A 16216-nucleotide genomic window follows, 5' to 3' on the forward strand; every position below is an offset into this window, starting at 1 on the left:
CAAGATAGAGTTAAGTGAAGATTGCTACAGGGCAGAGGACATTACAGATGAGTGAGTGTTCAGCATAGCAAGGAGGGGCAATTGTTCATCAGAGCTGCCTTAGGGCTGTGCTGGTGGCTCATGCCTGTAACCCTAACTACTCAGGAGAGGCTGAAATCCTTTCTTTTTCTTTGTGGGTCTGGGGATATCCCTGAGCTCTTCTGCTGTATCACGTTGAGCTCCACTTTCTGTTTTCTACTGATTAATTGGAGAGATTCACAGACTTTCCTTTCCGGCTTTGAACCACAATCTTCAGATCTCAGCCTCCTGACTTGCTAGGATTACAGGTGTGAACCACCAGCTCTACCTCTAAAATCTAATATTTTTTTTTTGGTCCTGGAAGTGAAAAAAAATAGCAAATAAAAAAATCACAACAGGAACCAGAAACAGTGGCTCATGCCTGGAATTCCAGCACTTGGAAAGCAGAAATAGTAGGATCACAGTTCAAGACCAGCCTAGGCCAAACTTTCATGAAATCTTATATCAGAGAACAAGCAGAGCGAAGTGGCGTGTGCCTGGATTCCCAGCTGTGTGGGGGACAGAGGTGGGGCTGCATGCGTAGGGCTGGGTGTTAATCCAAAACTTTCCCTAGGCAAAGTATGAGACCTTGTATCTGAAAAACATGGGCGAAAGAGGATGATGGGCAGTGCTTGTTTAACAAGCACAAGTCCCTGAGTTCAAACCCTAGCTTCTAAACCAGAAAGAAAAACAATCACAACAGAACTTTAAAATACTTTGAGAATGGAACATTATCCAGAAATACAGCCCCCAGATCTCCCTACTCTGGCCAAGAATACTGAGCCAAGATCTAGCATAATACTTAAAAACATGATGCTAAGTGAAAGAATCCTGCCAGTGCAGTCAGTAGCTCACCTGTAATCCTGTAATCCTACCTACTCAGGAGGCTGAGATCTGAGGATCAAAGTTCAAAGCCAGCCCGGGCATGAGAGACTGTGAGACTCATCTCCAGTGAGTCATTAGAAAACCAGTAGTGGTGCTGAGGCTCAAGTGTTAGCATTGAGTGTTAGCATTGAACTGAAGAGCTCAGGGACAACCCCCAGGTCCAGGACCAGAGTTCAAGCCCCACAACAGGGGGGGAAAAAAGGAATCCATCCATAAAATACCTCAGTTATAAAGTACTTCATTCTTAAATACCTATGATAAGTAGATTCACAAAAACAGGAGATTCTGGGAGGGTAGCGGTGAGGGCTAAACATGAGCCTTGTTTCTGGAGTGAGGGAAGTGATTGGTATTTTTGATGATGTTTATACACATCCATGTATATTCAAGGTCCTTAAAGCATATCTTTTAAGTGGGAGATTTGATGTGCAGTGAACTATTTTTCTGTAAAGTTAATGTTAGGAAACATGAATTGAGGTTACAGGTGTTAGGGTAGCATTTTGTGACTCCGGGGTGCCTCCACCCTGGGGCGCTGTGGCTTCTGCAGCCTCTGCAGGTCCAAAGCCCCTGTCATAGTCCCTAGGGCTCTCCCTGTCCCCCGCCCCCCGCAGGTGCTCTGATTAGTGGCCGGGACCCCTGGGGATGCTTCTCTCAGGGTGGGGACTATAGTGAAAGGCCAAGGTGTCACCTGGAAGGAGGAACCTCCCAACCTACCTTTCAGGGATTTCAGGCCTGTCTTTGTGGGGCTTGGACACAAGACATTGTGTGCATCTGTATGTGTAGGGCTTGGATACAGGACATAGTCTGTGTGTGTGTGTGTGTGTGTGTGGGACTTGGACACAGGACATTGTCTGTCTGTGTGGGTCTTGGACACAGGACATTGTGTGTGTCTATCTGTCTGTGTGGGGCTTGGACACAGGACCAAGACATTGTCCCTAAGCATTTTCACCCAGGTTGGTGTTCTAGTACTTGAGCCACAGCCCTGCCCTGGCCCTGGACTGCAAGAGGCAATCAAGACCAACCAGAGCCCACCACAGTCTTCTGCCAAGCTGGAGCTCTGCTGGTGGAGGAGGGAGCAGAGGGGCTGGGGGCGGGGCCTGGCCAAGCTGAGGGGTAGGGCTCCGGGGGGCGGGGCGGAGTCCTTGCTGAGGCGGCAGGGAGGGGCTTTGGGGGCGTGGCTCCGGGGCTGGGCGGGGCTCTGGGGCTGGGCGGGGCTCAGGACGTGGGAAGGAGCCCTTGCTGAAGCAGCAGGGCAGGGTGGAGCCCTTACTGAGGCTCCGGGGTGGGGCTGCGGGGCGGGGCGGGGCTCTGGGGAGGGGCAGAGCCCTTGCTGAGGCTGCGGGGCGGGGGCTCCGTGCGGAGCTGGTGCCAGGAACTCCTGGGTGAGTTCTGCAGGCCTGACAGAGGTGGTGCAGGACCAAAGACCAGTGGAAACCCGGTGAGTGAGGGCGGCTCTGATCCGGCCAGTGAAGATTTAGGGCGGGAATCCTGAGACCGGGGAGGAGGAGGTCTTGAGGAGGAGGAGGAGGAGGAGGAGGAGGAGGAGGAGGAGGAGGAGGAGGAGGTCTTGAGGAGGAGGAGGTTTTGAAGAGGAGGAGGGGGAGGTCTTTAGGAGGAGGAGGAGGTCCTGAGGAGGAGGAGGTGGTCTTGAGGAGGTGGGGGAGGATGTCTTGAGGAGGATGAGGAGGTTCTGAGGAGGAGCAGGAGCTCTTAAGGAGGAGGAGGAGGTCTTGAGGAGGAGGCAGAAGTCCTGAGGAAGAGGAGTTGGAGGAGGTCTTGAGGAGGAGGAAGAGATCCAGAAGTGGAGGAAGAGGTTCTGAGGAGGAGGAGGTCCTGAGGAGGAAGAGGAGGAGGAGGTTTTGAAGAGGAGGAGGAAGAGAGGAGGAGGAGGTCCTGAGGAGGAGGAGGTTTTGAAGAGGAGGAGGAGGAGGAGGAAGAGATCCAGAAGTGGAGGAAGAGGTTCTGAGGAGGAGGAGGTCCTGAGGAGGAAGAGGAGGAGGAGGTTTTGAAGAGGAGGAGGAAGAGAGGAGGAGGAGGTCCTGAGGAGGAGGAGTTTTTGAAGAGGAGGAGGAGGAGGAGGAAGAGGGGGAGGAGGAGGAGGGGGGGAAGAGGAGGAGGAGGAGGAGATCCTGAGGAAGAGGAGGACCTAAGGAGGAGGAGAAGGTCTTGAGGAGGAGGAGGAGGTCTTGAGGAGGAGGGGGAGGTCCTGAGGAGGAGGAGGACTGGAGGAGGACTGTCCTGGCTGTGGTGAAAGATCCTCCGTGTGTTTAATGGGACCCCTAAGGACGACGACCCTCCCAGCATTAGTGTGGTGCCTGGAGCCACTGCTGGGGTGCTGCTCCTGCGTGGGGAGGGCTGCCACGCCTCGCAGGGCACCGAAGGTCTGGGGTGAGGAACAAATTCAGGGGATGGAGTCCCTGCTGGAATCCATGTCCACCCTCCAGGCTCTCCACCCCTTTCACAGGGAGGGGAGAGGAGGGCAGGACAGTAGGGGAAAGGAGAGGAGAGGAGATGAGGAGAAGAGGGGAGGAGAGCAGGTGAGGAGAGGAGGAGAGTGGAGGGGAGAGGAAGGGAGGCAAGCTGAAGAGGAGAGGAAAGGAAAGCAGGAGGGGAGGGGAGGACAGGAGAGGAGGTGAGGATATCGGGGATGGAGAGCAGGAGAGGAGGAGAGGGTTGGAGGAGAGGATGGACAGCAGGCCGTCTTCCTGACAGGTGGAGTCCGGCGACGCTGTCCCTGCTGCCAGCACAGCTTGTCTCTCCGCCACCTGTCCTGGTTGTCTGCGCCACACTGCACGCTGCCTGCCCCTCTGCCCCCTGTCTTGAAGGGTGTGTGGAGAAGCCAGGCCTGGCTGGTCAGGAGAAGGTGCCTGTGTTCTGGGCAGTGGCTGTGTGGTGTCTTGTGGCAGCCCAGCCCTCTGTCTAGCAGGGACAGCCTGGTGTAGGTTCTGGTTGGATTCCAGGCTGGGAGGTGCAGGGGGTCCTGCAGTTTGGATCCTGTCTTGGCTTAACCTCCATCTGCTCCATAAGCAGCAAGTCTGCATCCTGGCACTTGTTTCTTCAGTTAATTTACCCCGTTCAGATTGCCTGTTCTGACTCCCAGTTGTACCTCTGCTTTGCTTGGAAGATCTGTGCCAGCCCCCCGGTCTTGGAGCCTTTCCAGGTCACTAGAACACTGTCTGTTGTCTTCCTATTTGACAGCCTTCTTGGCTTCCACGTCTCTCAGCCAGCAGAGACACGAAGCCTCCTCAAGGCCCCGATGCCTGCTGCGCTGTCTGCCCCAGGCCACCTGACACCACAAGAGAAGCCACAGCTCCGCACTTGCCTCTGCCATTGCCACTCAGCCCACAGTATCATCCAGCAGGCACCGGGCTCCCCTCCTCATTCCTCCTCCAGGGCACTCTGTTGTGCCCCCTCCACTCCCCCCCCCCCCGCCATCTTTGAAGGTCCTTTTTACAGACAATGGAATCTAGGGGTCTGGATTCCATGGAATGGGTTCCCATCACCTGACACCCACCTGGCTCCTGCCCTCCAGGAAGGGCAGAGAGAGGCTCTTCCTTCTGTCAGGTGCACCCCCCCCCAGTGACCTTTCTCACCTGTGAATTTCCATTCTCCTCTAGTTTCTCCCTTCCTCATACAAACAGATTAAAATCTCTGGCATCTTGAAGATGTGGCCTCCATGTCCTCTGCAGCTATGATGGCCTTTTCTCTCCCCAGTTCTGTCATCCAAACCTATACATATTGATCCAAAGTGTCACCATCACCTACTCATTACCTTCTTCTTTAACCTTTTTTTGTGGTACTAGGAATTGAACCCAGGGCATTCTACCACTCGAGCTATAATCTGGTCAGCCTTTCCCACTGTGGTGTGGTTCTGCTTATATTTCCAAAGTTGTATCCACTTCCTTTGTCCTTCTGAATGGGCCTAGGTCAGAACCCTGGACCCCAGCACAAGGGGGAAGGTTGACACTAGAAAGAGGAGTTTGTGAGGTCAATTCAGAAGAAGAGGCTGGCTTCAAGAGCAAGGCCATCCACAGAAACGAGCTGGGGGATGCAAGCTAGGTGAAGAAATGACCACAGAGTCAGGCGCAGTGGCTCACACCTGTCATCCTAGCTATTCAAGAGGCTGAGATGTGAGGATCAAGGTTCAAAGCCAGCCCAGACAGAAAAGGACCCGAGACTCTTATTTCCAATGAACGTCTTGAAAATAGGAAGTGGGGCTTGGCTGAACGGTGCGGTGGTAGCCTTGAACTGAAGAACTCAGGGACAGTGCTCAGGCCAAGTTCAAGCCTATGACCCACAAAAAGAAAAGAAGTGACCACAAAAATATCCTGTGAGGGACCAGGAAAATGGCCTAAACTAGCATGCACGAAAGCCTGGGTTCGATTCCTCCAAACCACATACACAGAAAAAGCCAGAAGTGGTGCTGTGGTTCAAGAGGCTGAGCACTAGCCTTGAGCAAAAAGTTTCCAAGGACAGTGCCCAGGCCCTGAGTTCAAGCTCCAGTACTGACAAAAAAAATCCTGTGAGGCAACACTAAGAACCCAACATAGCAGGGCTTGGGTAGTGAATCATGAATTCTCAGGTAGGGTGGCATTGGTCACCTCAGCCAGGACAGCAGACACAGACACCTTCCTTCCTTCAGGAAGTCAGGGTTTCTGTGTTTTTACTCAGTGAATGCATTTCTCTGCACCTGCAGGGCATGCTGGTGTCTCCCATCCCAGTGATGACAGCAGCCTGCTCTAACTCGGCCTGGCCCCTCAAGTCAACTTTCCTTTGGCAGCTGGGAAGATCCTGCTGAACATAAATGTAATTGCTTCCTACCAGAAATCATGCATCTCTGGGTGGCTGTCAGGTTAAAGTCCAGTCTTTTGGTTGTAACACCCACAGACCTACACACACACACACACACACACACACACACCACTATCACTCATGCCAATGGCTAATTATGCTCTATTTTCTGACTCTTGGTAATGAAAACAACACACAGTCACATCACCTGAGATACACCACCAACACACTCACACTGATAGCTGACACACACATGCATGCGTACATCCCACACCTTAGCTTGTACACACACACACACACACACACACACACACACACACACTCACACACTATTCTCATATATTCACCCATGAATTTCCCACACACAGATGTGTACCCAGTCCACAGGCTCCACACCCACCACAGGGTGAGCTGAAACCCACTCATGTAGATTCCATTCTTGCCACTCCCAATTGCACTTCTTTCTGGAATGCTCTGGGCTCCCCTCCTCCAGAAAGTATGAGCTGGTGGCTCACACCTGTAATCTCAGGAAACTGAGATCTGAGGATCATAGTTCAAAGCCCACGCAGGCAGTATAGTTTGTGAGATTATCATCGCCAGTTAACTACCAGAAAGCCAGGACTGGTGCTGTGGTTCAAGTGGTAGAGCCCTTGCCTTGAAAAGAACTGATATAACAGCCAGCAAGGGCTGCATCCAGAGGCCGAGCTCTCAGAGGCTGAAGTGGGACTCTGACCAGGGGAGTCTAAGAAACAAAATGAAGCTAAAGCTTCTTTGGTTATCACAAGAGTAGTAAGTCAGTCTCGCTTTTCTCCTCCCCCTCCCTCTACCTCTCTCTAATTCTCTGTCCTGGCGGTGCTGTCCTTGCGCAGGGTCTTCTCACATTTAAGGTGTGTGCTGTGGAGAGGTCAGGTGCTAAAATGTGCTAGTGATCATGCCTGGGGAAACCTGGATGCCAGGCTGGTGCTAGCAAGCTCGGGGAAAGGGAGATGGTGGAGGAGTGAGCAGAGGCTCAAGTGGTATTAGCTTCTGCATGTTAAGACCCAAGTTCTCAGACTCATGTCTGGTGTAGAGTAGGCCAGGCCACAGGGCTCTGGGGCCACATCTAGTGGACAGTTGAGGCAGTGCAGTGACAGCTTGGCTGAAGGTGAGCCTGGGTCAGGAGGCTGAGGCCCAGTGGCACCTGCTTGGGCATTAAGGGCCACAGGGAAGGGCTGTCAGTGTGACATGACAGGTTAGCAAGCCACCCGAGACCTTCTGGAATGTCAGTGTTGGAGTGTTACCAGGCTGGAGGCCTAACTAGTCAGCACACGACAAGTCTTCCTCTCAGGAAGAAGGGGGGTGTTAGGCCTGATGACGAGCAGAGAGGAGTCACAGGGGGACTGATGACAGGCCACTGAGGGCCACAGTGGAAGTGCGACCACTGGAAGAAGGAACACGTCTTTCTCCAGCACAGGAGGAAGTAACAACCACCAGTGTTTCATGGCTCTGCTCTCACCCTCCTTAACCATCAACACACAGAGGGCACTAGCACAGACTCCCAGAGCCTCTCACAACCTCTTCCGTGATACCGTCGGTGCAAAGCATAGCTCTCCTCTCCTCCAGCCTCTCCCTCAGCCCCCTCAAGCACCTCTTCCCGGCGGAACCTGTGGATCCGATAAACACTGCCAACAGCTGTCTGCCCTCCTGTCTCACCCTGCCCTGAGCAGCTCCAGCTCTAGGCTTTGAGAAGTCCCAAGGGAAGTTTCCAGGGTGTGGAAAGGAGCTACAGAAGCCACATATGCATGTAAGCACCAAGGGAGAGGGGGCGGTTCTGGGATGAGGAGGGACTAGAGGCCTGGGATAGAATTATCTTGGGATGGACAGATGTGCAGAATGGCCGTGGGCTCTGGTACAGGTTGTTGCAATGCTGGTTGTAGCAGCACTGCAGGTTAGATATGTGGGGCAGGGTTCTGGAGTGGGGCTCAGGTGTGCAGCTAAGCCTTCGATTTCACCAGATGGGAAGAAAGCAGGGGGTCCCACCGAGTCCCCCAGTAGAATGGGCTGTGTGACCAGACCAAGTCAGCCAGGAACCAGTCATGAAAGAGACAGATTGGGCAGTGGGCTCTGTACCCACGAGTGCCAGAACAAAAGGCTCCCACCGACTGAGCAGAGAAGCCTGCAGGGTGGGCTAGAAGGAAGACCTGAGCAGGCTGGTCCCATGATGCTAAGAGGGGGGGAAGGTGGGGGTGGGAGGTGACAAGCCTGATGATGGCAGCCTGGAGAGGGCATCTAGTATGGCAGTGAGGCCATCAATGGGGGCAGTTGGCATGGTGAGGGCATCCAGTCTGGCAGTGAGGCTGTCAGTGGGGCAGCTGGTGTGGTGAGGGTGTCCAGCCTGGTGGTGAGGCCGTGGGGGTGGAGCCGTTGGGTGGGCACCAGGCTGGAGGAGTCTGGCAGGTGAGTGGAGTGGGAAGGTGGGGTGGAGATGGGGCACGCAGCCCTTCTTGGGATCCAGTGGAAAGTGGGCAGGACTGCAGTAGGTCCTGATCGGGGTCTACGGTCCCCCGAATGTAAAACTCCAGCCCACCTCCTCAGGTGACAGGCCCCACCTGGCGAATGGACCTGTCCGGTGGGTGAGCCCAGCAGGCTCCCAGAACCCAGCCTGCATGGACTACTTCAGACCCAAGCCACTTGCGTGAAGAGCCCTCCCCTAAACAAGCACCCTCCAGCCTTGGGCCCATGCAGGTCCTTCTCTCTGTCCCCAGCCCCCACTCTGCAGGTCACCACGGCGGTCCTCTTCACCTCTCCACTGAAGCTGATCTGGTCTGCTGAGGACCCCACCAACTCCTTAGAACTCAGCCAGCCACTGGCTCCTGAGTGCTGAGTCAGATTCGCCCCCTGGCTCACAGGTGACTGGATTGGCACAGTTGGTCCCTGTTGTCTTGGGTGTGGCATGCCGCCCGGTGGTCTCAGGGGTCTTTGCCCTCCTCTTGACTTGAGGTTCTTTGGAGAATCAGCAGACTTCTTCTCAAGTGGTCTTTGCAAGGCACAAAGTAGTGGATGAGATGGGCGCGGTGGCTCATGCCTGTAATCCTAGTAACTTAGGAGCCTGAGATCTGAGTATCGAGGTTCAAAGCCAGCCTGGGCACTGAAGAACATGAGACTCTTACCTCCAATTCATCACTAAAAAGGGAAGTGGTGCTGTGTTTCAGGGGTAGGGCGGCAGCCTTGAGTGGAGGAAAGCAGGGATAGGGTCCAGGCCCAAATTTCAAGTCCCACAAATGGCAAAACAAAAACCCAAAAAACAAAAAAGTAGTGGATGAGCTTGGACTTTAATCCAAAGCACATGACCCACGCCTGTCAGTTTTACCCCATTCCCTCTGCAAGGCACAGCTGCCACACACTGTCCCTGTCACCCACTGTCCCTGTCACCCACTGTCCCTGTCACACACTGCCCCTATCACACACTGTCCCTGCCCACCCAACTCCTGAGTAGCTAGGATTATAGGCACGAGACACTGAGCCTGGAACAAATTATAGTTCTAATAAAATAATCCAAAATACAAAACTTGTGATTTGAAACGGGGATGTTCAGTTACTAATGTGTATGAGGACAGTCCAAATCCTAAATCAAGAAGTCCAGTTTAACCTGCTTGACCACCTGCATATGGAGTTTACCTTTTGAAAGCTCAGCCCCACTGAAGCTCAGGGCTGCTTCCAACCAGTCCCAAGGCAGAGAGCAGTCTCTGTACAGCTATTAAAATGACTTCTAACTGTATTCACTGAGTGCAGTTAACGTTAATGCTGTGGTTTTGAATCCCTCCCACATGGCTTGGATTTAATGTAAAAAATTATCTCACCCTGCAATCATGACATTTCTGGTCTCAATTGTGAATATGGAAACTTAGCATGAATTGAGAAGTAGTTGACACATCCCGAAGGAGTATTTTCAGTAATAACTAGTTTTAGTGAAGGTGTAATTCGTATTAATTGAATTCAGTCATTGAATTATTTTTATGGGAACATTAGTTTACAAATTCTGTATGTATATTTACAATGGAATTGCTTGTATAAAATCTATACCTAATGAACTGGGGATTCATATTTAGTGGCGAGAATAACATTCTACTTGAGATATTAAAGATTCTTCTCCCATAAGAAGGATTTATGCTTTTATAGCCCATGTATAATTGTGTGTGTGTGTGTGTGTGTGTGTGTGTGTGTGTGTGTGTGTGTGTGTGTGTGACTTAACCTTTGGGCCTAGGCATTGTCCCTGAGCTCTTCAGCTTAAGGCTACCACCCTACCCCTTGAGCCACAGCCCTGCGTGTGGTTTTCTGATGGTTAATTGAAGGTAAGAGTCTCATGGACTTTTTATTGCCAGGGCTAGCTTTGAACCGTAAACCTCAGGCCTCAGTCTCCTCAGTAGCTAGGATTACAGGAGTGAGTCACTGTGCCTAGATTTGCTCCACAAACTGTGGGGCAAAATCACACAGGTTCTTTCCTGACCTCTTCATTTGCCTTCTCTCCCAGCCATGCTTCCAGAATCTTTTGTTCATTGTCAACAGCAGGAAAGAATGAAAAAGTCTCTGGTGAGTTACTTTTTATTTCTTACATTGCATTTTATGAGTCTAAGGGTGTCCAAGAATTAAAAACAGAAAAACAGATTCAGCTATGGGAACAGGTTCATAAGTCAGATAAAAATGGTTTGTGGATTTAGCAGATTATAATATCTTACATTCTGTCTAAATTAATGCAGATTTGCTTCAGTTGGTTTCTAGTTTTTCTAATGTGATAAAAAGTAGTCACACATGTTATGTGATTCAATGACACCTAGGAAGTAACTTCCTATGGAAGGTAAATTTTCACTATCAACTTATCAGAAATCTCATTCTTATGCCTAACATTAAACTGTGTTAAGTTCTACTGCAGTTAATGAAATAGTGTGGTCAAACACACCTTCAAATATTCTGGAGGAATGAGTTAGCTATTTGTCCTTAAATTACTCTCCATACAAGATTCTTGAAGTGCTTTGTGGTCTTTGTTTACTTGAAAGTTAAGCTTCCTTTGATATAGTTTATGGGGCTTTTCCATTCTCTAGGGACTCATCAGAGATAAGATCTAGTGATTAATTGGAGATAAGGAATCCTACTATCTACTGATTAATTGGAGATGAGTCTCAGCGTTTTTAGTGCCTGGGCTGGCTTTGAACCATGATCCTCAGATTTTAGCCTATTGAACAGCAAGGATAACATGGCTGAGCATAAATGAAAATTTTATCAAGAAATATTTGATGCACTTTCCAACTATATTCTGTATTGTAGCAGGTAGGCAATGTTCACAAAACTTTGTGCTAGCCTTTCTTTTGCTTAGGAAGGAAATATCAGGCTATCAATGATCAGCCTTAATCTTTGGAAATTTAATAACAAAATTGATTACAATAGCATGTTTTTATGCTACTTACTTTTATTTCTTAGCATATTTTTATTTGGGTACCTAAGTGAAATCTTGTAAGGACCAAATCAATCATTACCTACCTTCTCAAGTACTGCTGCTCCCTTTAACACTCACCTGGAAGCTATGCTTTTCAAAGCTCTACTGATGTGGTTTGTATTCCCTATGAAGTCCTGCAGGATAGGATTGGATATGAGGGTACTTTTCTTTTTCCCTTGTCCTGGGCTTGAGCTCAGGGCCTGAGCACTGTTGTTGGACTTTCTCCAGGCTAGAGTTCTACCACTTGAGCATCAGCAACACTTCTGGCTTTTTTTCTATGTATGTGGTACCGAGGAATTGAACCTGGGTCTTCGTGCATGCTAGACAAGCACTCTACCAATAGGCTAAACTCCCAGCCATGAGGGCACCTTTTAATAGTAGCTCTAAATGGCTTTTTCAGTGAGGCATAGTATGAACATGCAGGAATTATTATTTGTTCACTTCCTTGTTAGTGAATTTTATCAAAATGAGCTAAAACTACTCCATCAGACACCTACTTACAACTCACGTTGTAAGTAGCTCCTTAATTTTTTGTTTGTCTCTGTTGCTAGCAGCAGAAATGTATCCTGATGTATTAGGGAAACTTTGTAATTATCTCCATAATTTTGGGGAAAATGTGTATTTTGAGTTTTCTTTCTCCCACTCTATGGATAACACAGGAAGCTGGAAATATTTTATGTAAGACAAAAGCATACATGCAGAAGAATAAAATTCTAGAACTGATGTGCCCATGATTCAAATCTAATTTCTTGAAGGAAATGTGTCATTGCAGGAGGTGGTGTCATTTGGTGATGTGGCTGTGGACTTCAGTTGTGAGGAGTGGCAGGACCTAAACATTGCTCAAGGACCCTGTATAGAGATGTAAAGCTGGGGAACTACAGCAACCTGGTTTCCTTGGGTGAGCAAAAATCACCTGATCTTGAAAGATCAAATGATTTGTTTTTAGTGGATAGGTGAAGTTAGTTCTATTAGTTCTATTTAGATGAACTATTTCTGTCAGTGGGAAGTGTCATTTCTTTTTTGGCTTTCTCTCTCTCTCTCTCTCTCTCTCTCTCTCTCCCTCCCTCCCTCCCTCCCTCCCTCCCTCCCTTCCTCCCTCCCTCCCTCTCTCTCTCCCTCTCTCTTTTTTGTTGCCGTTGTTGTTGGTCATTGGGTATGAGCTCTAGGACTGGGCACAGTTCTTGAGATCCTCAGCTGAAAGCTAGTTTTCTGCCACTTTGAGCCATACCATCAGTTTTTGTTTTCTTGTGGTTAATTGGAGTCTCAGACTTTTGTGCCTGCACTGGCTTTGCACTGGCTTTGAACCGCAATCCTCTGATCTCAGCCTCCTGAGTAACTGGGATTACAGGTATGTGCCACGGGCACCTAGCAGTATTGTTTCCTTCTTGTTGTATTTTACTTTTTTTCCAGTCGTGGGGCTTGACCTCACGGCCTGAGCATTTTCTTTCGGCTTTTCCTCAAGCTAGCACTTTACCACCTAAACTGCAGCACCGTGTTCCACTCAAATGTGCTATCAAGGAATCAAACCCAGGTCTTTGTTCATGCTAAGTAAGCACTCTACCACTAGGCCAAATCCCACCCAAGCATTGTCTTCCTCTAAGAAAAACTTGAACTTGATTATGTAATTCTTTTTTTGGGGGGAGGGGTTAAGGGGCTTGAGTTCTGGGCCTGGGCACTGTTTCTAAGATCATCAACTCGAAGCTACCACCCTACTCCTTGGCCTGGGCACTGTCCCTGAGCTCCACAACTCAAGGCTGTCATCCTACCCTTGAGCCACAGCGCCCCTTCCCATTTTCTATTGATTTATTCTCATTATTTAAGCCGCCAAATCAGTAGTTTGACAAAAATCTGAACTATGTTTCCTAATAAGAGACTATCTTTACAAATCTGAGGTAATTAATGTAATTGGATATATAATCTACAGTAGAATGTATATGACTATTGGAAGTATGATCTAGGAGTTCAAGTGTATATTCATAATCCAAACCTGGCACTGGTGCATTGGTTTATCCTTGTAATCCTACCTACTCAGGAGGCTGAAATCTAACTATAATTAAGCCCTCAAGAACTGGAATTGGAACATGGACTTATACTGGTAGAATGCTAGCCTGGAGTAAAAGCTGAGTTCCAGCCACACAATGGGGAAAAAAATGTAAAGCTAGGGAAAAGTCGATCATGGAGCCAGTGAGAAATGAGAAACATTTAGGAGCAACCTTGTGAACAGGATGTGTTGAGACCTTACACACCATGAGCAATAACTCTCCAGTATTCCTTATCAACAGGGCATCTTTTCCTAAATCTATATTGATTGTAAAGCTGGAGCAGGGTGCAGAACCACGGATATGAGAAGTCTCAGAAAAGAATTTTACAGGGGAGTTATTGCATTTTGTATAGTGATGGTGGACCCAGAGCACAGTAGATAAATACATCTTAGCAGTACGAAGCAATAATATTCCTAGTTCCCCTAACTTCTGCATGTGGCAGAGAACTACAAGATCCTTTTTCTCAAAGATTTATGAATCAAAAATTCATATTGAGACATACTGAATTTTGTGTGGCAGTAGAGTTGGAGTTAGAAATTCTCTTTATCTTTGTGGAAATCATTCTGCAGCAAAAAAATTTACAGATATAGAAAATGAGATTTCATTTTCTTTTTAATTAGGATAACACAGGTATAGTATAAAATGGAATATGCCAGTGCTGGTGTCCTCTGATAAAGAAAATGTCTTAACAGTGGTGGGCAGAAACTGTGATTCAGAATCAAAGATTTTAGCCTACAGTGGATGATTGACAAGTCCTGAGCTGGAATATCCTTGATCTTTCATGGTTCTGATGGTCAGAATTGTCAGAAAAGTGATTTGGACTTTGACTCTGTCTAAGATTGATAGAAATGAACTTTAAAATTCCCACAGATACATGAAGAAATTGATCGTGAGAAATTAGTACTGAAGAGATTCATATATAAATCTTTACTCTCAGGAACCATTACCACTTAGGTAAAAGGCAAGGAGATGCATAAAATACTCCAGTGGTATCTGAATCTAGAAAATATTCCTGTTCTTCACTTAATGGTTGAGAAGGAAAGCAGCAATATATACATATTTCAATAAAATAAAGGAAACAGCTTATTCCCCCATGGTAAATCAAAACAGTATTTGAAAAACACAACCATAAGGATACTATAGGTAGATGGTAAGTACTCAGTTTAAAACTCTACCAATACATAGTGGAATTATTTGTGATGTTTTAAATTCCTAACACTTAGGGTGGTCGAAAATGAATACCTTGACCTGGCATGGTGGCTCACACCTGGACTCCTAGCTACTCCAGAGACTGATGTCTGAGGATCATAGTTCAAAGCCAGCCTGAGCACTAAAGACCCTGAGACCCTTATCTCCCAATTAACCACTGTAAAAGAGGATGTGGCACTGTGTCTCTGTGGGGACGGTGGTAGCCTTGAGGTGAAGAGCCCAGGGACAGTGTCTAGGCCCAGACTTCAAGCTCCACAATCAAAAAAAAAAAGCCAGGTACAGTGTCTCACACCTATAATCCTACTCAGGAGGCTAAGGTCTGAGGATCAAGTTTCACAGCCAGCCCAGGCACAAAAGGATCTGAGACTCTTATCTCCAATTAACCTGGAGAAAATGGGCAGTGGGGCTTGGCTCAAGGGTAGGGTAGTAGCATTGAGCTGAAGAGCTCAGGGCAACACGCAGGCTGAGTTCAACCACCACAACCCACAGTAAATAAATAAATAAGTAAATAAATGAAAAATAAATTTAAAGAAAGCAAATGTGTTCACATTAAAGAAATTTGGAATCTTGTTTATGTTTTTGTCTTTTTTTTTCATTGTAAATCATTTAGATATCCAAGAAATGGAGGACATAATTACAGCCTGCCAGGAAAATTCAGTTGGATGTCTAGGTGAAGTAGCAGTCACCAATAGTTATACAGTTGAAGAAAGAGGGAGATTAGTGAGAACATTTGATTTGAGTTCAAAACGTAAGGCAGAGCCGAGTAGGAATAATCTGGATTCCTTAGTGATGAAGACTGAAGAATTGAGTATCAGAACACACTCCTTTACAGTGAGCCTGATGACATACGTGCTGCATCTAGGCCAGGTGTGCCTCCTGTAATTGAAGAATCCTTCAGATACTAAGAGCATTTTAGACCAAAATTTGAGTGTTCTGATGAGCTGAAGTATTTTGAATATGGTGAAGAAGGGAAGGTATTAAACTCAGAGAGCATATTTTTTAAGCAGAGTTGGGTTTTTGTGGGAAACTCTGACAATAACCATAACCAGCTTAGAGATGACGTTGGGTTTTTGTGGGAGACTCTGACAATAACCATAACCAGCTTAGAGACGACTATGATAAGTCTACTCACAATACCCAAGCAGTAGTTCAGAGAGGGAAGAAAACAAGTGAACGTACCAGATGTGGAAAAACATACACCCAGAATTCAGCTCTTAGGAGACACTGGAGAATTCATACAAAAAAGATACCATATGAATGCAACAAATGTGGAAAGACTTTCACCCAGAAGGTAGGCCTTAATAATCATCAGAGAACACACACAGTAGAGAAACCTTATGGATGTAAAGAATGTGGAAAGTCCTTCTCCCTGAAGGCATACCTTACTACCCATCACAGAATACACACAGGAGAGAAATCATATACCTGTAAGAGGTGTGGAAGTCTTTCACCAAGAAAATGGACCTTATCTCCATTGGAGAACTCACTCAGGAGAAAAGTCTTATGAATGTAATTAATGTGGAAAGTCAATCTCCTGGAAGACAAGCCTTACTAATCATCAGACAACAGACACAGGAGAGAAACCATATCAATGTAAGAAATGTCAAAATGTTTCAGAATGAAGACCTATGTCATTTTATATCAGAGAACACACTCGGGAGAGAAACCTTATCAATGTAAGAAGTGTGGAAAGTTTTTTGCTCACAAGTCAGCACTTAATGCCCATCAGAAAACACACACTGGAGAGAAACTTTATCAATGTAAC

The 16216-nt window shown here is 47.7% G+C and overlaps 1 long non-coding RNA gene across 2 annotated transcripts in view; it reads left to right on the forward strand.

The window, feature by feature from the left end:
* The first annotated feature begins 2316 nt into the window (after positions 1-2316).
* The window catches only part of LOC150044890 (uncharacterized), a 44876-nt gene continuing 30976 nt past the window's right edge, over positions 2317-16216 (forward strand). Inside the window, exons 1-2 of one of the 2 annotated variants that reach the window (XR_016533055.1) lie at positions 2317-2377; positions 10241-10299. This is a non-coding gene — a long non-coding RNA (uncharacterized LOC150044890). Of the gene's footprint in view, positions 2378-7452; positions 7514-10240; positions 10300-16216 lie in introns of those variants that run through there. The other variant, XR_016533054.1, reaches the window with a different exon arrangement.

Source organism: Megascapheus bottae, chromosome 29, assembly GCF_031878675.1.
Source record: "Megascapheus bottae isolate mThoBot1 chromosome 29, mThoBot2.hap1, whole genome shotgun sequence".
Classification (NCBI taxonomy): domain Eukaryota; kingdom Metazoa; phylum Chordata; class Mammalia; order Rodentia; family Geomyidae; genus Megascapheus; species Megascapheus bottae.